The sequence below is a fragment of the Takifugu rubripes genome, chromosome 8 (genome assembly GCF_901000725.2).
Source record: "Takifugu rubripes chromosome 8, fTakRub1.2, whole genome shotgun sequence".
Lineage (NCBI taxonomy): Eukaryota > Metazoa > Chordata > Actinopteri > Tetraodontiformes > Tetraodontidae > Takifugu > Takifugu rubripes.
In genome coordinates this window covers 7374836-7399029 of record NC_042292.1, presented here as the reverse complement: position 1 = coordinate 7399029, position 24194 = coordinate 7374836, and the positions used below count along the sequence as shown (strand labels likewise).

Sequence of the window (24194 nt, the reverse complement as noted above, 5' to 3'; positions counted from 1 at the left end):
GCGCCGGCGCCTGCAGGGGTGACTTCATTTCAAAGACCTGTGCAGGCAGCGATTTACAGAGTCCCTCCAAAGGGGTGCGAGTGCTTGTTTTAGAACAGAGGCATGTATTTAAATTAGACACGGCTTTTAATTATTTTGTCACAGCGTAATTTCCTTGCTGAGGGCAGTCAGTCTCTCGCTGAGGTTGCATTTCCATAATTCCCCAGAATTCCCCCTGATCGTTCTCTGCATATTTTAATTGAAAGTGAAATGTCAGCTTTTAAGGCACTACCTCTGTCCCCTGGCAGCGCCGCCGCTGTTTCTTATTAGAAGGAGCTGCAAATCAAACACAAACAGTCCGCAAATGATATCGGAACAGGAGGAAGACAGACGGATTGAGGAGAGGGAAGGGGAGTTTGGTGGAATGTTGCCGAAACTATGGCGACGGACAAATGGTAGTTTTCCAGTTGCTGCTGCCGGAGCTAAAACAAAAGAACTGGTGGTTTACCGTGGCCTGGAGAAGGCAGGGGACCCAAGGGTCCTCCTTGATCCTGCTCCATTGATTTCAGATGCTCTTCTCCTTATCTCTGCTCCCCAGTAGAAAGACTTTATTAATCAAGCTCAGAGGAAATGACTACAAATCAGCAGAGCTTGAAAGAAAATATTTAGGCGGGTCTACGGACGTCGATGGTGGTGCTCCACGTCTTCCTCAAGAGGAGGGCAGTGACCTTGACACAAGAAGCCAATTCAACTTATGTCTGCAGATGTGAGACATTAAATGAAAGGTAAAATTTAAAGCTCAAACAGAGCACACAGACTTACAAAGACACGATTCGGTCAGTGACTCATATATTGTGCTGTTCAGTTCAAGAATGACAAGAAAAAGGCCCAGGAAGGTGCTGCTGCACCTCCAGCTTATTAGCGTGACAGCATAAACGAGCTGGATGCTAGCATTTTTAGGTTCAAACTGTTCATATAGCAATGCTGTAACTACTTATTATCACTCCTGACCAGAACCCTGACCTACTTTAGCTGATGTTTTATCGCCTCAAGATAGCAGGGGACAACCTGACCATCCTGTGGCAGTCCGTCCCCCATATATGTTCCTTTTGTATATATCATGCTTTGTTTTATCCTGTGACGCTAACACTTACGCTTATTGCAATCTTACATGTTCGTGTGCTAGTATAAAAATAAACCTCACCAGGGCCCACACTTGTAGCTCACACTGCAGACGTGTGGTTGCAGCAAGTAAACTGAAGCTTCTGCCTCATTCCTCTGATGGCAACAGCACGGGTAGAAAACTGATCACTTTCTTCCTCCCTAACAAGCGTGAATGCTGGAACCTGCAACAGGAGATCAGATGCTTCCTCAGCCTTTTGAGAGTATTTACGCATCGAATTCTGCACCAATGAGCTCCATCTGATGCCGAGATACTGACCACTAGCTGTCATAGCAATTAAATTGGCTAGCATTATAAGGTTTACCACTATGATCTTTTAAGTTGTGGTTTTATGAAATGGTTGAGAGTCCGAGCCAAGGCCCAATAAGCAGCAAACTTGAACAGATTGGCTCTCATGCCATTCTGCTGACGAAAAGGAAGATCTTCTAATACCATTCTCTCCCCACAGTCCTCTAATCCGTTGTGGAATGTAATCTAGGGATATGCGTTGAAACAGATCAATTTGGTTGAGCGATTTGGTCCTCGGATAGGCCCGATAGACTGCGTGGACTTTGAGCTGCATCTTAATGCCGGTCCGTTTTTCACTGCCGCGGGCTTTTACTCTGCCTGCGTTGACTCGCTCCACAACCGGGAGGTAATCACCCAAATAATGGATTTCCTTCAGCAAAGAGAGGCTTCAAGCGATCTGTATGTTTTAGGTCCATCAAGGCTCTGCTTTGTTCCACACGATATCCCTTCTGAATTCATCGTCTTTTTTTTAACAAAGTCTTAAATGAGTGGAGCCCTTCAGAGAAGAACAGACAAAATGAGAAATGGGCCTGAAACTGTATTTGTGCAGCACCGAGGGAGGGACGAAGGAGTCGACGGTATATCCTTTATGGGTTTAGCGACACGCTCAGGGGGATTTAAATCAATTTAGGAATTAAAGCTGTAGTTTCTGCAGAATTTCAAGAAACCAACGTGACACGGGGAGGAATGTCGTCTTTCCATGGAGAGGACGACTACTGAAGCCAACAACCTTTTCATCTGGCCTCCAGTCCCACCTGAAATAAGAGAGGATGGTCTTCCTCTTCCCCCGCTGCAATGAACAGCCCGGCAACAAATGGTCCAGGTCTGATATGAAGGAAGGTGAGAAGCTGCTCGGATCGTGTTTAATTCCTGATTTTATGGGCCCTTTGACTGGTTAAAGCCTTCATTACACACCTGGATCATCGTGTTGGTGGGGGCAAAGCTGTGCACACAGCAGTCAGTTAATGAGAAATATTACTCAGTGAGTCTGCTTTAATCTTCTCTCTCCCGATCACTTCGTCCCTGTTTACTGCTGCTTACCGAGCAATTTATACGAACTTCACGCCGCAAAGTCGAGCTGGTGCTCAGAGTATTTGTTTAATTGGTTCAGGCCTTCGCCTTGGTTTTAAAGTCGGCGATGCAGTTCCTGTTCCCTGATCTGTGTTTGCTTTGCGTAAAACCTTTTGAGGGTTCAGGGAGAGCCTGGCACAAATCGGCCAATCAGAGCCTTTGTTTACCAAACTTCTGCACATCAAACTCGTCTCACGAACTGGTGAAAAACCGGCATCTTAAATTTTCAGCGCACTGTTCCTGTTACCTGAATATGCCAAGTCAAGGTCTTGCCCTCATTTCGCAGTGTGGTTCTCGCCCTCCCTCCTTACTAGTCCGATCACGACTTCCCCTCCCTCCCACTCCTCCCGGCTGGGGATCACATTGTGTATTCATTACCATTAAAGAGTCCCCGGCTGGTCCTGCCATTAGGCCGCATTACTCGGCTCCACACCTTCTGACACCGGTCACCCTCTGATCCGTAATCTGGCCAGAGCCGGCGCAGGATTTCCTGGCGGGTGGCTTTCCTCGAGTTAGCCGAGGGAGATACGCACACATACACAGCGCACCCAGATTACACTGAGGAGCCTTGTGGGGATTCGCCTGTGCCGCAGCGGCTGCTTCTGATGGCTTATCCACCATGTCCTAGACCAATCGCAACACCTCGGGTTTGCTCCCAGTTCTGGGAAGGCATCCTGCATTCCAACAGGGGGATCGGGAATTCTGTGTGCAATTGATCAGATGAATAGCACCAGCTTCAAAATGTTCCCAGTGGAAATTTAACGGGACCATTTCCTGCTAACGTACAAGCACAATACCACCAGCCCTCACGGTGCGTGTGAGCCTCTACACCCCAGGAAGGATCCTGACCAGAAGGTCAAACGCCACCAGGTAGGGTGGAGGTGTGATGGAGGTTCGATGTGGAGGAACAGCGATGCTGCTTTGAGCTCCTCATCGGCTCAAAGCACACTTGCACTCGCACCTTTTTCCGGAGTCGCTGGTGATCTGACCCTCTGTCAGGTGGCCAAACCTTCATGGAGACCATCACTAACAGGCTGACAGCCAGTTTTCAGCCGGGTCAACCTTTCACCAGGTGTCCCCCGCACGTGAGCGCGGTTTCACTCTCGGGTCCCTTTTCTTAACCGTTAAAAATTAATTCACTCTAAACCAATCTGCCCCCTACTCCATAACGAACCTTCCCCGGTTTCAATTCATCGTCCGAGCGCCGCATTATCTCTTTCATCATCCCATTACGCTGCATGCGCTGATGTGTTGCGCATCAATTCATTATGAGAGCCGTGAGCTGACATTTCCCCTCCAGAATGGATCATTTATTTGGAGCACCTTGATGGTGGCGGCAGCCGTTAAAACCGCCGGAGCAATTCAAAGACGGGGAGCAAGTTATTCTGACAGCCAGCCGTCTAATTGTTCATTTGAGGTAATCACCCGACAAGTCAGAGCAATTTCGAGGACAATGCCAGAGACTAATGACGGTGGACGTGCTCGCTTGATGAGATCAAAACCAGACGGTCGCCTGCCTGTCTGAGTGCCAGGGGCCCTGAAAAGAAGGCATCTTGCTCGATACCCTGGAAATTATCTGCACCTCTGTGGCGTGTACTCACACGGGGGGGTTAGCTGTGATAATGTCTGACAGAGACGGGGGGCAAAGGCAGCAACGGTGGAGGGCGAAGCATATTGTTCTTTTATCTCAGAGGGAAATCCACTCAAGAAGAGCCGAATAATGTCCACCGCTTCGAAAGTCAGCCTGAAAATGTATTTTCACACCCCCGACCAGGACTCTTTGTGCAGCTGCCAGCGTTAGACGCATGCTTCCCTCTTAGCATGCAGAGGGAAACACACTGTTCTTACTCTGCGTGTGTGCGCGCATGTGATGGATGACCAGTGTGTTCTCCCTTTAATTGTAATGTCAGCGCTTTGCTGTGGCAACCCCGGCGGTGAGCGCTGACAGACAGGAGTGTGTAGATGTGTGTGTGTAAGGGTGTGTGTGAGGAATTCTGACATGATGCTGCCGAGGGAGGGGCGGGGGGGCTCCGCCTGTCCCAGGCCGTTAGGCTGACTCCCTGGAGACAGTTGGAAGAGTTTGTTGGAGCTGCCAGTTTCAGACTCATTCAGCGGCCCAGTGGCAGGAAGTGAGACAAACTGGTGAAGAGTGTGTGTCCATGAATATCACGATCCCCCAAGACAAAGAAGGTTCAAGTGACTGATTAAAAAAAAAACTAAAACGTGGTAAATGATCTAAGCAAATCTTAAATAAAATTAAAAAAAATCAAAGGTGGAAACTCAAATCAGGACACATTTATAGTGAAACTGTCCTCCGCATCACTCACGTCTGTGACGAGACTCGGAGAGCAGCTACAGTTCATGAGGGTGGTCAGAGGATGGTGCTGTTGGACCTGAGCCCCGGCTCCACCGCAGCTCCTCAGGCGCAAATTGATAATGTATATTGTATTACAGCCAGACATGGCAGATTTAAGTGTGAGTCAAGCAGAGGCGCCTGGTGAAACCATAAATTACAACAACGAGGAAACTGTGATTTATGAAAATATTGTCGTTTGGTTTGATGCGTCGCAGGAAAGCAGCTGCTGCTCACTCCAGGGATTCTGTCCAACCTCCTCCTGGGCCCGGAGGATGACCGCATCTGTTGCGCTCTTGCTATTCCGCTCAGGAGCGATGTTGTTTGTAGGAGAGGCAGAGCCAGTCGGTCCATCTCAGCAGCCGGAGATTTCAGCCAGCACTGTGGACTTCAGGGGGAATTTCTAATAAGGAACAGAGCTGCAGCTCTTCTGGCTTCCTGGGGACTAGCTCGTTGTAGACACACGGCTGGTCAGAAATAGAGCTGTCCGTCTTGGCTGGTGTTGCACCATTTTCTGATTGAGAATCGACGCAGACACCATTTTCTGCATTTCAGCGACGCTCATTGTGTGTATTTCTCCAATAGCTTTGCCTTCTGTTTCTACCTGATTTGTTCTGCACATACCTGATGTGTTTTGGATGATGTAGAGCTGTCACTGATGGTTACTGCCCCCCTCGCCGTCTGCTCGCCGCCCCGGGATGTCGCTCCAGGTGTGTGAGAGCAAGCAAGTCCCCTCGTCCCTGTTCAAGGCGAAGTGGGCGCGCCTCCATGTTCTGCAGCTGTGGGCAGAAACATCATCAAGGAGATTTGTCCTCCGCGCTGCAAACACAGCGGCACATTTGGGATTTAGGTGCACAACTGATGAGGTTCATCTTTCGAGAACAACTAACCCCCACATTTGGATGAACTCCAGCTCAATGGAGAGCTGGGCCTGGTGTCGATTGGGGTAGAGGACTGGAGGATGGCATCAGTTGGGAGACGGTATCCTATGGGTCTGAAGACAGTCCTTCTTTAACACAGAACACTGGGCTCGCTGGTGATCCCGAACTAGCGCCACATATGCTCTGCTAACCTCGCTGTCTGTTGCATTAGGAGGTGCTTTGGGATGCTGTTGCATGTTCCCCTGAATGGATGGCTTCTCTTCAAACCCAACAGCCTTCAGGCTGCCACCAGGGGGCAGTCTGTACATATTTGTTATGAAATATATACAATTTAAATACACGCAATGACAGGATTTTGGGCAGGATAAAATAGTTTCCCAAGTTCTGGGGAGGTTCTGAAGTCAAAGTCTCAGGCTGTGATGTGATTTGTATTGAAAGAAATGTTTCGATGTGGTCAACAAGGAGGTTAAAGCGCAACGGCAAAGGTTTTTCTCCTGTGAATAAGTTGCCTAAGTCCATTTATCCCCAGGAGATTCCAGACGCTGTGTAAGAGTGATGGGTCTGGAAATCCCTGGCAAAGGACCGCTCCTGTTCCATGGATCCGTCAAAGAAGCTGGTGACAAAGAACGTTCACACACAGCTGGTTTAACTGGAGATCCTTCATTTCTCAAAGCAGTGACTCGTTTATTGTCCGCCTCGGTGGCGGGTGAGGACTCACACCTCAGCAGCCAACCATACGGGCCGCAGCACTGAGCTTCTGGGAGGGGAGATGATGGAGGAAATGTTGGGGGTGAGGCTGACCACAGAACAATCCTGCTCCTTCTTGCCAGCCTAATCCTGCTAATGAATTCTCTCTCACAGTGCCCCGAGTGGCAGCGTGGCAGCATGGCAGCGTGGCACGGACCGAGTGGGCTCTGGAGACAGAGAGGCTGCGAGGTGCCATCTGCTGTGCCACTGGTGCACGCCGCTCAATTTCCGCTTGAGAATCGATGGAGATGGAGGCTACAAGGATCGGCTCCTCTGGGTGGTTCACAACAAGAAAGGAAGTAGCTGTCGAACCTGATGCTTTTCCTGTGCACAAGATCCATGTGAGCTGTGATGTGCAATGACTGCGAAGAGCGCCGGCGATTTCAGTTCTGATTTGACTCATCACGCTGGCTGTTTGTAAAGCCCCTGGCACACATTTACCGTTTTGTTAATTCGTGTGAAGACCTCGAATAAAATTTTTATCCAGTGTGAACAAAGCTGTGTTTTGCTTCCGAGGAAAATTCCGGTTTCATCTTTTACTTTCCATCATTTACCATTGTGGGTCATGACACATCCTGGGAGATCAGTCCCGTATCTCATTCTTGCACTTTTCCCTAACCCTTATCAGCAACCGACACCCCTCTGGCGACTCTGTATTCTGGGATCTCATGTAGCAGACTGAGCAAGCAGTCTTAACCTGTCATTAGACCGTCCCATCAGAAGAGATACAACGTCAAGTCAAATGGTGACAGATGCTAATCCCTCACAAGTTTCCTGCATCAATCAACCCCATGAAAACCGTGAGCCGGATTCTGCTTGACGTGCTGAATTTCTGGATATGTAAGACGACGATTGTTGATAGTTGTTTTACAGCTTTAGCTAACGGGGAAATACCCGCTCATCCCTGTAGACTGTATGCAGACTAAAGACCTGGTACTGAGAGACCTGTCTCGCCCCTGAAATGCCGCCACCTGATGGCCACTCGGAACCATAAACGAGTGCATAAAAGTCAACTGCAAGCCAACAAACATTTGTTGCTAGAATATTAAACAAGGTAAAATGATCAAATTTAGAGATCCACTAGAGTCGTTTGAGTTGTTGATGTGGGAAACGTCTGAAATGTTTTGGCTTTTAATTGAGTCAGACCCGGTTGACTGAACGAGCCCCACACTGTCCTTATTCTAGTTCAATCCCAATCTATACTCACCAGCTCTGCAGTCCTATGTTGAATAGTTCTATTAAAAACGGCTAGAGGTTTCTTGGGATCAAGGAATGCAAAGTGCCATGTTTCTGTTGCGGTAAAACCATGCCCGTGCCTGTTCCTCACTGACACGGACAGTGAATCACTCAGCTTATGTGTGAAATCTGATCCCTGGTACCCTTTTCCTCGACTCTTTTCTGCGCACAAAGGCGAACGAGTCTTTCCTTCTCCCTATCTCTCTTTCTCCCCGGCTCCTTGTCGAGGAACTGGAGCTCACTGTGCCCAGTGTAGCAATCCAATTATGAAGCAGAGCTGTGTTACAAGGTTGCCATGACAGAATCAATGAAAACAATATAGCAGAATCCCACTTTATACACATTACTGGAGAAAGGACCGAAGACCTTATTTTAAAGGAAAATGTCAGAGTCAACAGCCAACACAGGGATTCAAAATAGACCTGGAACTTATAGTTAAGAATTATAGTGACAGAGAAGTTTCCCCACTAGCATCTTGCTAATAGCATCATAATCTCAGACACTAACTGTTGTAACAGCCAAGTGACAGCATTACCGCAACAAATGCATTCCTGGCTTATCTTCCTCATACACCGGCCCCAACACCTCCTCCAGCAAACTATCAATTTCATATTCTGCTAATTACTGCTGAGTTCTGCATCTCCCTCTCCTGTGTCACAGCACAGGAAGCAGCCTCTGCACCGCGCGGCGATCGTAGCGCGAGTTAGGTTGTGGCAGCCTCGCTGATCTTGGCTGCGTTTCAGACGAGTGTGGAGGAGGATGAAGGCTCCCATCGCTTGGATCTCTCTGCAGGAGAGCAAAGGCCTCGCTCCGCCCACGTCTACGGAGGGAGACGAAAGGAGAGGAAGTGTGAGGCTGAAGCAAGCCGCCCACACGGAGGGTTTGGTCGGGGGGGGGGGGGGGGGGGGCAGTTTGTTCAGACGCGCTGCTTCACGGTGGCGATTTGTTTCCCAATCAGACGCGATCTGAGGAGCTGTGGAAGGGCTCCTGAAGAGAATAATGCCACAGCACAATTGACATGAAGCTTTGCATGTTTGCTGCAGTCCTGCTACGCTGATCAAATCAAGGGTAGCAAACATGACCTTGGCAGCCCCTTCTTTCTTTGGTAAATTAACAAATCTGCTCGCGGATCATAGGTGGTTGTTTCATAGGTCTGTATGCCCAGGACAAACAGGTTTTAACTAGATTTTTGCAGTCATTAATTTGATTTGTAAATATCAGTGAAGGACGTACCAGTAAGTTAGTGTTGCTGCTAGTTGTGGTATGAGGTGTTTAACTGCAGCAGGAGTATCAGCAATAGGTGGTAGAGGTCGCACAAAAATAGCCGGGAGTGAAGTGTGCAAGACCTGCTCTCCAATCAAAAGGAATTTGAACCCAGTAACATGACGACCATGACAACTGAAGAACCCTCTGAATGTTGGGCCTCATTGATAGACTGCAATTATGCACGCAACTCCCCTCCTCCCCGCAAGAGTCCCCACCCCCTACCCTGTGAGAGGTACTGCCCCCTAGCTGGCATGCCACACACCCCAGTAGGTGATGATATTGATGGTGGTAATAGTGGTTAATTTCCGTTACGAAGGAAGAGCTGTAATTGACTGACCATAGGAGAGCATTGGACTGCACCTATCTCCCTCTCTGAGTGTTTACCAGCTATAATTAGGCCATTAATCAGCTTAATGGAACATCCCTGACTGTGGAGTCTCGGGCATCGTTGCAGTGGGACTCAGGGGTTAACTGATTTCAACAGCATGTGCGAGTCATGGCAAGATTTGGATATAACCAATGTTCGCGCTGCACTGTGGAAGTGATACGGAGCCAATGACTGTGGGTGTTGCGACTTCAGTGCCACTCTATTCAACAGACTGGAGGAAAGACCGGAGCCAAATGTGCTTGTTAGCAGATAAACAGATGAACTGTGGACTTATTTAACGCCGCTGTTTCCAAACATAGCAACTCTCTACAACAGACCCAGAAGGCTACATCAAGTGTGTGTTTGTGTGCATTAAATGCTCAAAAGATTTTTAGTGCTTGACAATTTATTGACAGATAAAACAAGAGAATGAAATAAATTGGAGGGTTAGCTAGCATCAGTGGCTTTCTAGGTGCAACGTAAAGGAAATTTTCATCTTTTCCAGTTGTTGGATTGCAAATTTGATTTCCATCTTTTTGCTCCTTTAAGGCCAGAAACTCAGATTTCAATGATTGTTCTTTCATCTGTGAAAGGAACTTAAAACAAGCAAAGGCTTCATTCCATAAAGGAACCTTAATCACCAAAATACTGATGGTGCAACAGACAAAATGTCACCAGAATAGTTTATAAAAGAAAGGCTGACACTTTAAGGCACTTTAACAACAACACAAAGAAAAGCTTAAAAGAAATTAAGCCGCTATTACCGCAAAGATGAAGCTTGTTTCTGCGATCACATCTTCACCAGCTGGAACCACAACAGCCACTCTGATTTTACCACGAAACAATGCAGCAGGCTCTTAAACAAACGAGGTGTCACACTGTGAGCTATTTCGCCTGATTTGTTTGTTGGGTCTTTTTAAATCCTGGTGTGCAGAATGAAATAGAAACCTCAGTGTCGGGTGCCTCGGTATTTTCTTCATGGTTGCGTTACTGTCATTGCGCGCCAAAGCTCATCTCGACCTAAACATGCTGCGATGTAATTGCTTGTCAGCGCTGTCTGTGTGCTTGTTTCTTGTCTCGCTTGACACCTACCTGACAGAGACACATATTTACACACTAAAAGGGAATTACCAGCAATCTAGGAGCACAGTTTACAAGTCTGGTGGGTTATCTCGGCTGAACTTCCCTCACAACTGGCTCTGCAAACCAAAAGGACAAAGATAGACTTTTTTGTCAGTAAACTTTTTTCCCCTCCAAAATTGTCCAAAAGAGCCTCAGAAAAATAAACTCAAAATGGACAAAGACTGCAAATCTGGTCTTTATGTTAAATGTGTGTGTGCCAATTCCTGGAATTTGCCACTTTCGTTTATCCACCTGTCGGTTTCCAAGAGCTGACCAGCCAATCAGAACGTGCACTCTATGGCACATTATATAGGAAGAATTTGTGAGATAAAACAGGGCAAAAAAAGGTACCAGCGAAGAAAAAAGGAAGATATTTGATGATGTTGGGCTTAGCTCATCTTATTTTGGGCGTTTGTGCGGAATGACGGCTGGCGCCATGTTTGTGGGTGTTTACTCCAGAGCCGGATTGTGTTTGACATTTGTGCCAGACAGATCTGTTTGGGCCTGGTGGTATTTTGGGATAAGAAGTCAACAGAGGCGAGATGCACGACAAAGATGTGAGAAGGGTCGCGATGGGGATGCCTATGATTGATATTCCCATTAGCCACCTGACAAGGTGAGGACAAGGCTCTGATAATGAATTGTGACACATTAATGAGCTTGTCTGGCTCAGACAATACCTGATCAGCCCTTTTAGCATTCAACCTTTGATACCAATGAGGGAAACTGCAAATAAGGGCAAATAAGGCCTACATGTCACGGGCAAAGAAAGAACATGACTTTTAAAAACAGTTGCTGGATGGGACTTGGTAAACTACAGCCAAACAAAGGGTTGTCCTTCAGGATTAAAATGTTCCCCTTGGCAAGGATAAATGTGATCACATTTCTGTGCCACTTAAAATCCCAGTTTAGTTAAAAGCTTAAACTCATGAGATCAGTTGGTGTTACGACACTTTTGGTGGCCTCACAGAGATCTTGTAACCCTAACTGTAACCCTTGGCCACACCTTAAGATAGCATTGAATATGTTCCCAAAGAGTCAAAAATGCTGTTTTAGCATTTGGGAACGCGCTTTTTGCCTTGACTTTGGACATACCGGAACCCCATTAGGCACCATTTGATCCCACCCAAATGAGGGATTGCATTTTAAAGAGAAGCACAATTAAAAAAAAAACATCACTTGAGGTTTGATGTTTTGACCGTGGCGATCTCGCGTTCTCTCTCTGCTCAGGAAAACGTGCGTCTGCCTGCCAACGTGAAGTGTTCCTCGTGTTTGTGTGCGCATGTTTGTGTGGTTGCATCGACGTCGTCCTCGACCCCCACCCCCACCCAACCCCGACACCTCATTGGGGTGCTGGATGTCTGTAAATCGGAACCCAGGGGAGCTCATTAGAATCAGCGGAGAGGAGTGGACCCCAGACAGGGTCAGGACAAACTGCATGCAGGGCTGCATAGTGATGCCTTCTGCTCCGTCTTCGTGTCTGTTTGCTTTGGCTCCGTGTCAGCTGATCTTAGCGGATGGCAGATGAGGGATGGGCCCACTCGCGCACTTGACAACCATGTTGAACACCCACGCGCTCACACAAGCACGGATAAATGCACATATAGACAGAAAGGGATGACCCATGGCACGTTTGTTGCCATTTAATTACCAACTCCATCATAAACACCTGCATATAATGAAGATGAGCCTATGCGCATATGCCCACGTACACGCCACCAGACTTCACCCTCCTGTCACAATGCAGCCGGCAGCGTCTTGTGCGATGTATGACAATAAGCACCGGGTGTGAGCCGGGGCAGATGCGCCGCCACCCGTGAGATGCTCATTAAATGCTTATGAATCTGAGGTGGCGTTTGTTTAAGTGCGCTTGTTACCGCCGAGTCAAGAACTTCAATCAGAAACACAATGCCTGCTTTCAGTGGAAACCCCTCCCTGGCCCCGTCTCTCACTGTTGTCTCCTTTTAACTAGCGTTCAGACGCTTCATAAGAGGCACAAATACTGACCTATAGGACAGGCAGGTGGAGCATAAAGCTGTGTTCACCAGCTAAATCTTCACACTGATGAATCGACACTGATGAATCGACACTGATAGACGACTATATTTCACAGCTTATCAACTCATCTTCTGGAGGCTCCCTGATAAGCACCACCAGGCGACCATCTTGGATCTGCTGTGCACCTTTGAGAGAGGTGACACTGGCTCTCTGGTCATTTTTATGCCTGATTATCAACAGACTGCACCACAGGGTGAACGTCCTGGTTTTAACCATCTCATGAGCTGTTTTACATTCATGCGATTTGGCTTCAAAACCACACCGTGCTAGCATCTTAGAGAGTTTCTTTGTTCCTGTTTTGATATTGATGTAAGCTTGAAGCTGGCGGACTGCCCTCCTGGCCGGGGTTATTGCTGCTCCGATTGAGGGAGGTTAAACATCTCCAAGTTTCATTTTCAGACATGATGGAAAATGGAAGGAAGTTCAACCTGTTTTTAGTGGGGGTCATGAGGAGGCACACCTGCGGACACACCACTGGATGACTAATGTGGGCTCAGAGCCACCCGTCCATACATCCCTACATCCATCTATCCCTCCATCATTCCATGCATCCTGCAATTGCATTCCAGTGTTTTTCACAGCTCTTCCTCAGGACATGGAAGTCTTACCACACTAGCTTGGTGCTTAGGAAACCTAGTCATGCCCTGGATGCACCAGTTGTATGTAAGTGGCTCCTAAATATGTCAGCAGTCTTAATAAAGCCTGTGTGAATGGACCAGCGCTAAACTGACATCGATGGTGAAGGTTGGGAAGAGCAGCTGACCAAACACTGGAAAACTGTAGTGGAATTATAAAGAATTTATACCCTAGATGAGGAGAGAACAAGCTAACATCCTGAGGTCCTAATGAATCCCTGATGACATCATACATTGCAAAGTGTCTGGATGTCCTGACATGTATTTTGGACATGAGGACGGCTTTCCGGGTGCTCCCAGACAAGGGAGAAATCTTCACAGGACCCTTGATGTAATTGGAAGGGAAAAGAAAAGAGGCAATGCCACCAGAGGTGCACAGGCCAAAGGCAGGAAAGTAGTGGGGGTGGGGGGGGGGGGGGGTATTTTCTCACACAGCGGTGCGGTTGAGACTTATTATGACGGGAAGAATCAGCAGGACGGGAAGAACCGGAAGCCGTTTGTTATTTGAAAAGCCTCCCCATCTCTCTGTTTATGCCTGTTTGTGTCGCTCCCTCTGTCTCTGCGTAATGAGGCTGTGGGATGGAAGAACGATCTGCTGTCATCCCTGACGGTGGCCTTCCACCGCCTGAATGTCAACACCGCCGGAGACCCCCCACCTGATCGAGCAGTGTGCTCAATTAGCCAGACTCGCTCACTGCAGGAGCTGATGGGACAAAGCCGCAAACACGCACATGCATATAACAATAACGCCGCTTTTACTGACTTAAACCTAAAAGAAAGAAGACCCAGCCCCCGGCCGTTACATTAATTACATAAAAGGTGACAGAGATTTTCCTCATGGTCCCTCACTGAAGATGAAAGTGGGCGGAGTCAAGTGGTGGCTGAACATTCAGTTTGCTGTGTTTGTCCACTTTAAAGACACTGCTGTTACAGACCAAAGAAGGCTCTGCTTTGTGTTTCACTACGAGGAGCTACGGTATCTTGTGTGCTTCCCAAAAGGGATTAGGTCCTGATTAAATAATGGTTTCAGTTAGCTGATGGAGAATTTCATTAAAGTAGCTGTCCCTAAATTTCCACAGGATGAACTATGGGAGCGTGGCGCTGCATCAGGGTCGCTGGTCTGAAAACTCAGGGTCAATGACTTTTATGATTGATTGAAGATCAGATGGATGAGCAGATTATGATGGCCATGAGCAGGTGACGGTGGGGGGTGGGGGTGACCTGATGCTAATGACAGTGTATCAGCGTTCTGTCTGTGCTCCCGCATCTGAGCATCTTTCCCTTTGATTTGTGGGGTTATATTTTATTGAAGTGGTTATCTATCCCGGGGTGGAGTGTGAATACACCTGGCCCTCACAAACACCTTCACCTCATCGCAAGATCTGCCAAACTAGGCGAGAATCCGCTGTTTTCGGGCAACTCTGCAAATATGGTCGATGACACCAGGCGTGGAAGCCTCCTTCGACAAATAGATTGACCCAGTGTTGAAACAGCTTGATGCCTGCGCAAACAAAATCACAACCCTGTACACGCGCGTCACTCAAGCTGAAGGCAACATTTTGAGCCAAGAGGACCCCCGCAGCTATCTGTGGAGCTAAGCTATCAGACGTTGAGTAAGCTGAAAGTGCATCCCTGATCATGATATTAAAGGATTTTTCTGCAGCAGTACGAAATAAGCAACAGGAATTCTACCAGGTGAAAGAGCAGTTCAGAGTGAGAAGAATCACAAACCTGACTACCCTCAGGATTAGGTGCAATGGGCAGGAGAGATTGCTTAACTCCCTCCTGGGGAGGGTTTTCCCTGCAGCTAGCATTTCTTCAAGTTTTACTCTGGGACACTGACTGTCCACTGAGCTTGTTTTGGAGAAGAGCGTACCCTTGCTTTACAGTTGTGCATCTTCTACGCTTGTAGGTGTTTATTTCCGTGTTCATATTCTCACTCTACCTGTTATCTCCTCTCTGAGTATGTTACTTTTGCTTTAGAGGTGCTGCATGACAGCAGCTGATGGGACTTCCTCCCTTAAAGGTTTGGGAGAGTTTGGGAAGAGTTTTTTTTAGCTTGCGTCTCTAAATGTCTGTGACAGACCAAAATCTTAAGTCCTTTTGTTGTCCGACACTGAATGTTTGCAGCTGGAATGTGGCCGGTAGACACAACCCTGTTCAGTTAATTAAAAATAACTACATTTAAAAAAATCACATGTCCATCTGATAAACATATGAAGCTGAGGCGTGACTGGGCTGGCCAGGTGTTTGGTTCATCCTCAACCAGGAAGGTGTTCACATCTTAATAATCAGGCACCTGCCCCCAGTGGATGTAGAATTAATTTCTGACAGGTGAGGTAGATGTTTATTGCTGAGGCCTCGTCTTCATGATCAGTGTTTCTCATTTTTGACTATTTATTTTCCACTGCACATTCAAATGATTTCTTCTCTCATGCATTTTACTTATTGGCTGATTGGATCTGTGAAAACACAGCGATTGGAGGCAATGTCAAATTCCAAGATTGATAAATCACTTCCAGTGGAAAACCCATCGTCTGAAACATGCTGTGAAATTGGCCTGGTCGATACCTGGTGTCCTGGTGTACAGGTCTCCTCTGGGACACTATGAAATACTACATGGAGGTTGACTTGAAAGTATATTTCAGATATTACTACTTTATCTAAACCAATAACACCAAGTGACATCATGCAGGGTATATACAGCAGGGATTTGGTTGTGAATTTTATATATATAAGAAAAATGCTCTACTTACCTCATTCCAAATGTAGCAATCGGGGAAGTCGGGGACCCTCCCTCACTCCCTCCCTCCTCAATGGAAGATAATATATCTTTGGCATGGAAAAATGGGAAGCCACCTGTGGAAGGAATGCTCTCGGTACAGGGTTGTGTCTGTTTTAAACCGTGATATGAGGATCAAAAGTCCTCGCTTCCTGTCTGGAGAAGGTCCTCCTCTCTGTTATTGCGATTGATCAGTTTGGCCTTATAAAAGATGGGTTTCCTGCTCATAATGTTTGCTGAAACATATCCAGCTTCCCCTCTACAGTGCGGAAGCTGTGGTCATTTTGCTGGATGCACAGAATGCTTTTGACCAGTTAGAATCGCCATATCGACTCTATTTGCAAAAATGTTAAATGGATTCAGATTCCCAATCTATTAAAGTTAATCACTAATTATGGCTCTTTCTCTGGATACAAAATTATCTATTCTGAAAGTGATCCTGTGTCTCTTTATAGTGCATCGAGGGTAGAGCCTCACATCTCACCACCTTTTAGATAGGCTCCACAAGGTTTTAGTTTTTAATATAAAAATATTTCCCTGCTTTAAAGAGCTAAGCTAAACTTTGCTTGCCTCTTAAGCATTGCATCATGACCTTGAAGGATGGCGCGGCCTCCCTTACCTTGGACGGATACCACGGCCTTCTTTTTCATCGTATCTGTGGACTGTACGGTTTAAATTAATTTTGGAATAGTTTCTATATACGACTGGCTCAGTTGGGAATCAGCTTCATAAGATGGGATTCCTCTGCTCAATATACTTTATAACTTGCCCGGGAAAGCGGGAATGCTGTTAAAGGATAATATAATTTTACGAAACATGGTTAACTTCTGGCATAAAGTCTGGAAATTAGAAGGATAAAATAACTGTTTTTAATTGTTGACCCCCAATCCATGATGCCCTTGACTGTCCTCCAAGCCTTCAAACTGGCCTAGCAGGCTATAAAGGCATTAAAGTGGTTGGAGATTTGGTCCATGGGGGCTCACTTCCTACATTTGAGCAAGTAAAATAAGGTTTGGGCTGACCAATATTTATTTCTTTAGATTCGTACAACTAAGGATCTTTATTTGATCTAATCTGAGAACATTTGCTGGCGGTCTGGCCATTTCTCCTTCAGAATTCTTATCGGTATGAATACTGATCTTAAACTCTTTACCAAAAAGCGCTCCTGTCTTTAAGTAGACAACTCAGACAAGGTCTGAAGGAAATGGCCGGCTTATTTCTATCCCACTGTTGTGGAAGCATGCAATGATCTAATAGGCCAGCACAGGGATTTATCATATCATTATACAGGTCGCTAAGTTATCATTCAAAGGCTCTTTTTAGTTTTAACCCAGAGGCCCGACACAGAATGTACCCAGACGTGTCGAGATTTTGTTATAAATGTCATTTGGCTACTGGCTCTTTTTTTGTTAATCCGTCTTTATAATCTGCACTTTTGCGATACAATTTTACAACAACCAATCTTCAAATGCAGAATGCATCCTGTGACAGTGATTTGCTTCTGGAGACTCAACCGCCTTTAATCACTGTCATTCCATTCGAAGCCTTTTCTGCAACACTAAACCAACCTTTCTTTTAAAACTTTTCTTATTTTCCAAACTTGGGATATATACTTTGATTATTTCGGCTTTAATGCCTCCCAAAGGATGAGATCTGGTCCCGTTGACCTGGCCTGGGTATGAGAAACTGTCTCACTGGCATCGTCCATGTGTTAAACGTGTGATTGGTGTCAGTTTTTCATTCACATTTACTTGTTTGCTAATCAGCTCAGTATTTTTTTAACCTTTGTTTCTTGTGTTGTCTGGTTCCTGCTTCCAGTTCAATAAAAATATCTATTTTTTAAAAGACAGGGTGGTTTATTCCTGTGAGACAGCGGCTCGCCTGAGTGGGAAAAAAGAGCGTTCCAGAGCAAGCTTGGGGTGTCAGAAACTTGGGCTGCCACCGTCAGGAAATGGCTCAAATAAATAATGGCTGTGGATCGTCAGAGAAGCATCAAAGTTTAGCCGGCTCATGAATCTTTGCGGTTACAAGCTACCCTATTTTCTGCTCCTTGCAGTATGAATCCGTTAATGCTGACATGAGCACAAATGGAAGGACTTTCACAAAAACCCTCCAGGCCCTCATTCAAGGCTTGACCAGAGCCCAGCAGACCATGGTAAAGGAGCATTATGTGATTCATTCCACATAAATCTCATCGGTCTCAACCATCTGGGGGCTTTGAAATGTAATTGTCCATGTTCATCTGACAAAACCGGGAAGTACTGGTGCAAAACCAGAGTTAGATCTTATGGATTCATGTATCTAAAAGTTCTGGATTTTCAGAAATGGATACCTTCTCCACAGAGATGTTGCTCTGTGTGTGGATGTGCGCCTGTGTTTGTTCATTGAGGTTGCAATTCTGAAAAAGGTTTGTGTGAAGGAGGAGATTGAGTTTACAGGGATGGAGAGACTTTGGAGGCCCTGTGGAAATTAGAACTCTCCATCTCTGTCTGCAAACCACTGCGTTTTTGAGTTTTGGGGTCACTGTGGATATAAAGGCAGAAGTCAGGGATCTCACGTTGAAAGCACTGAAAACAACAGAGTGTGTGTGTGCATGTGTGCATGTGTGTGTGTGTGTGCATTTGTTGCAACTGCGTCTGTCCTCCAGTGGGCGCTGATTTAATTCTCTTCCTTATTTAAACATTATAAATGATCATTCATGAGTGAGTGCACTTTCATTAGCATGATTAGCACAGTTAGCTATGTCAAAGTAACACTTTACATCATTTTGAATTCCTGTTTGACTGCAAAGAAAACCACACATCTGTGCACAGACATTGTTCTCTGCTGCAGTTGAGGATTGTTGCACCTCTCTCTTTTCTGCCTCTAAGAGCTGATTTGGAGCGGCTGCCCTCCCCACTTGCGCCTTGGGCTGTTGTGCCCAACCTCTACCTCCATCCAGTCTTCTCTCCCTCACCCACTCACGGTTTCTCGCTCCGCTACCTTAGGACTGCGATGTTGGACGGAATACTTGTCTCAGAGGGAAGTTGCTGCCTTTCGACTTGTTTCTTTCCTCCTCCACCACTTGGCGGTCATCCTTGGCTCCCGACTGGACCGACTGCCCTCGCTGGCAGACTCCAGATTGGACACGCCATGTCTTTCTTTGGCTGAGACATCCGGTCTGACCCTCAGGCACTGAGATATTGAGAATGTATCAGGTTTGAGTCACAAGCTGAGGCATCCACATGATGGAAGTATTTAAACTATTTCACGTTATTTAGTAAGTACTAGCTTTTTAATCATGCAGATTTTACAGACTAATACTAAAAAGTGCCTTTTGAGGAGATTGAGTTTCCCTCATGACACGCTAACACATGCTGCAGCTCAGTATTAGGCAGTTTGGTAACATGATATCTGATACAGAAGCAGCCTGAACACTGTTGGTCATCTGACCTAAGTCCCTAAATACTACACTTCCACGCATTTGTGGAGTATCTAAGCAGGCTGTAACTGTCGCTCCACTGGTTAGCGATGTTTGTTAGCATGATGTGCAGTCCAAATCGGAAAATCACCATGATTTATCCCTCATCTACTCTTAAAACATTACAAAAACGACATTATCCTGGCTTAATTGTATGTCATGCAATGAGATTTCCCACATAATTAACGTGTAAGTATCCCCCTGAAGTTAAAACACGAGGAACTCAGAGCGGCGCAATGAAAACTGTGAATCCATTAAAACAACTGTTTTTTGGAGATGTTTCACTGCCAGATGTGCATTTAGAGGCTTAGCAGAAATGTGAATGATTAGGGATGTAACCACGTGAGAAAGCAGTTTTCAAATGATGGGAAAAAGTTAGCAGCACGTGGAATGTATTCAATAGGCAATGGTCATTAGTTGAGGGTTGGTAGGTGAGTAAAGCTCTTCTGGGAAGGTCAGAATGCAGCAGGCTGGCATTTAATTCAAACATACAGTCTCGGCATGTTGCGTTACAGAGCACGAGATAACCTTTAGGTGGTTTTTACGGACAAAACAGCCCCTCGTGATGGCAGAGGAAGACTGGTAAAACCTTCTTTTAAGCGTCTGTTTTGACCCAAGCTGATGATTTAACCAGGAACAGAATATTCAGTTTGATGAGAGGCCATTTTCACACCCGAACCATCACGCCTTCGGTGGATGACAAAACTCAAGCAGAAATCTGCTGCTCACGGTGGTTTTTAGCATACAAATCCATCCTGAAAAGGTCAGGAGCAGGAATGGAATCAGCCGAGAAGAAGCGACGCGAAAATCACAGAAAACAGTTCACGTCCTTAAATAAGCCCGAGCTTGAAAGTGCAATCGTGGATGTCGACGAACGTTTCAGAGCAGAAGAAAGAGGCGGGAAAGAGATCCACTCATAAACAGTGTTTACTTAAAACACCCCATTGCCTTATTAGTATTAATAGCACTGACTTCAGAAAACTCATATTCTGCCATTGGTCAGTTTTCTATTATTAATGACTGAAATGAAAGCCTGGAAACGCAGCGGCAGCAGAGGAGCTCTGCATAGCAAACGACGGTGCCTCTGCCAGTTTACATAACCAACACTCGGGTAAACAGCAGATTAACTGCGGTGGGGGGCAGAGGGACGGGAAATGGGAGCAAAGTGTTTCATCCCCACATTAGCCTGTGTGAGAGGAGGCTAGAACACTGCGGACCTTTTTGATAGGGCTGGTCCTCGCGGCTGTGTCCGAGCACGAGCGAGGCCTCGCTTCCAGCGCAGCTTCTGTCAGGTCGCTCCTCAGGAGCCAGGTCAAAGAGAATCTTCGGGAGTCTTCGTGTTAATTAAAGACACCATCTGTTAAACTTTATTATTAAGCTGTTAAGGGGAGCGCTGTGAGCAAATGAACAGGCTTTTTCATTTTCTGCTCTATTTACAGGCATCGGGGGGCCCGGAGAGCAGTGGGGGTCTGCAGCTTCCCCAGTGAGAGTTCTATGATAGAGACACTGAAACTAAGTCAGAAAATAAGTCAACATTTAGGACCTCTCTGGTGATGGGAATCTTTCCTGGCAATAACTTTCACATCTGTTCAGTGGTAATTGCTCTTTTCTCCTTCAGCAGGAAACTTTTTCTTTTTTTAACCCAAACCTGTAAACAGATGATGGCAAGACTGTTCCTCAGACCTCTGCCCTCTCTTGGTGGCCCACAGTGAAGCCTCTTCACTTCTGCTTCTGTCCAGCTGATGTATTTGATTCCTTCTTTCATTCAGAAACATCTGGACACAGGCAGCCATATGCTCGAATTTTTGTTTTAGCCAAACTGCAGTGGACGATACTGACTGCAGAAATGCATCTCTCTTTTCAAGAACAAAAAAACTTCTATTTTTAGCTGAGTAACAACCTTAAATTTGAAGAAAGTCACTCTTCTTTCACTAAAGTCTCCTAAAATCGCTTGATTTTTTGGCAACCAACGTAACCACCAGAACGCTAACGCTAGAAAATAAGCAAATTACTCAGTAAGACAGGAGAAGATTTTATAAATTGTAACATATTTTTTGAGGATGATACAGGGGGATTTCTTTTTATTATTTATGCTATATGGAATATATTGTGAGTTGTTAGAGGTTGATTTAGATCAAGGTACATGTAGCTAGTGTTAGCTGTGTTTCTAGAACAAAGCAAATGGCCAGAGGGAGAGCTACCTCAGCTAAGCTTAATTTATTAGTCTTCAAGGAAATATAATTTTTCTGTAAATAGCTTTAATAAAATCCAAACAGAAAATGTTAAAAATCACACACTTTACCATAGAGCTTACCATATCAATCAAGTCCTGTTTTATGGTCGGAAACATTGAAGAAATGACCAAAAAATTAAAAATAAACCCAAACAAAAAAGACCGTGGCAAATATTGAATCAAACTTTATTTATATTAAATTAAAAATATACTTTTGACAGATTCATGTAACAAACATGAGGAAAGGTATCTCTATGATAGAAAGCCTTTGGGTATGGTTTCAAATGTCTCAGACAGGGGAGAAGCATGGAGAGCGGATGTTTAGGACAGGCTATTGGGAACATCATCTCTGTGGTGTCTCCTCTTAAAAGCATGCAAATCAAAAAGAACAATTGGAAAAGATGGTGACTGTGAAAGCCTTTCAGAGAAGGGGGGGGGGAGGAGGAAGAGGAGGAGGAGGAGGTCAGACTTGGCTCAGTAGTATGTCCTTGAAAAAGTGAGCATAGAGGGCAAAGTTGGATCCCAAACATGAGTAACTGGGTCGACTGGCAGCGCTGGTGCCCACCAGTCCGACTCCATCTTCTACAGGGTTCAGCAAAACTGAGACACAGCATGAGGATGGAGCTCCAGAGAAGGAACAGAGATTTTACAATTCACACACTTTGAAAACCAAACTCCCATCGGCCAAAAGCTACACTTCAAACACATACGGCTATTTTAGAACTTGTCTTAAGAGGGAGGAAACAGCAGTTGGAGAGCACACCATAGAAACCCATATGTGGAGCCTCGTCTCCTTATGGACAAATTCACCCTATTGGCCATTTCAGTGCTTTATAAAAATACTATTCACATTTGTTGCTGAAGTTTGTGTTGGAGAAGACCCCAAGATTCTGTACATTAATACTGAGCGGATGTGTCAGAATGGCAGAAATAGTTTGTGCAATCGAAAGGCCGACAATCCAGAATTACAGCGAGAAAGACGAACGTGTAAAACAACTGACGCTTTTGGTCAGAAACCACCACAATATGGGGAAAATGTTCAATTCAAAAGAAAACACGGGCTGGTTTGAACAAAACCATCTGATTCCCAACTTGTGCTACTAAATTACATTTTAAAAAAAAAGAGACCTCCAATGCTTTAGGCCACCTAATTGTGGAGTGAATGGACCACACAGAGGTGGATGTAAGGTATGATACCACAGTACAGCAGAACTCATGTGCCCATGATGAAATATTTAACAGAAACAGCAACAATTGGGAACTAATGTACGCAGTGTTCAGAACCGACAGGAATAGCAGCAGGCGAGGCCGGCGAATGTTAAGGCGAAACACGTTCCAGACGAGAGGAATAACCGAATCAACAGACCCAGACTCGGTGACCCTGCCTTCATTCCTGTTTTTCCTCATTTGCTGTGACGGTATCACAAGAACGTTCACTTCAAAGCAGATGTCTGCTGAGTGTCCAACACACCCTCAAGTGTCCTCAAGTCCTGGCGAGACCACTCGTCTCATTTCGTGTATCCTATTCGGGTCTACAGTGAAATTTAGGCCAAAGAGGAAGCAAACCAGGTCTTTCTTATCTTGTTAGTGAGTTCTGAAACCTAGTTTTGGCGGCGTCTCACATTGCCCAGTATAAACAAGCTCAAACACTATAAATATTTCACACCGATATTAAATGCTGTCTCAGTTTTATCAAATTAAGATACTACAAACATACATCAAATAATCATGAAGCCATCAAAGCAGCATTAGACATCCTGCTCGAATGGCACAAGAAACTAGGAAACAAAGACATGTTCTCTTCACCTGGAGCTTGTTCTCTTTACCTAGAACTTGTTCTCTTCCTCAACTCTTCCTAGACTCTCTCTTTTCTCTGAACTGGTTAACGATCAGATAAACATGCTGAATATTTCAGTAGCGAAGCGGGGAAACACTTTCTTTCTACCAACAACTTTGATCAAAGTGCTCCACAGGGAGGACAAACGTACACAGCTCAGCTACACGAGGCATAAGGATGCTCTTACCTTGGTGTTTAAAGGTGTGTTAACATCCTACATATAAGCATAGCTTAAATGAGACAGAATAATGAAACACAACTATAAACGGTGAGAAATCAATGTGGTTCCAATACGTAACGACGAAAATACCCAGGAAGGATAAGGAACCACAATTTTTTGATTCAACTACGATCTGTGGAGGATCTCCAAAAAGCATTTGCTTTGATGCTCAATTACCAAGTTTGAGGTTTTTCCCTCCCCGACTGCAGGGGGTCTGTGCAGCCAAGCAAAATGCACATTTCAAAATTAGCAAGAACTCAAGTTTTGTGACTCTTTTGTGATTTAGCCATATTTCATTCAGCTTGACCGGTATCAGCTTCATTTGCTACTACAGAAGGTGTCACACAGGTGTGTCACATGACAGCATCTTCACACAGGGATTCTTCAAGAAGCTCTATTTAAGTTTGCAGCTAAATCTGTTACTTAGATCTCATTCAAAATAGTGTTGAGCGTGGTATCCCCCCCCCCCCCCCCCC

The 24194-nt window shown here is 45.7% G+C and overlaps 1 long non-coding RNA gene across 1 annotated transcript; it reads right to left on the bottom strand.

The window, feature by feature from the left end:
- Positions 1 to 4982: 4982 nt before the first annotated feature.
- Positions 4983 to 5957, bottom strand: LOC115250729 (uncharacterized). Its single transcript, XR_003889299.1, has 3 exons — positions 5765 to 5957; positions 5499 to 5653; positions 4983 to 5388 (listed from the first exon to the last, which is right to left on the bottom strand). It is a non-coding gene; the product is annotated as an uncharacterized lncRNA (long non-coding RNA).
- Between the last annotated feature and the right edge of the window lie 18237 nt (positions 5958 to 24194).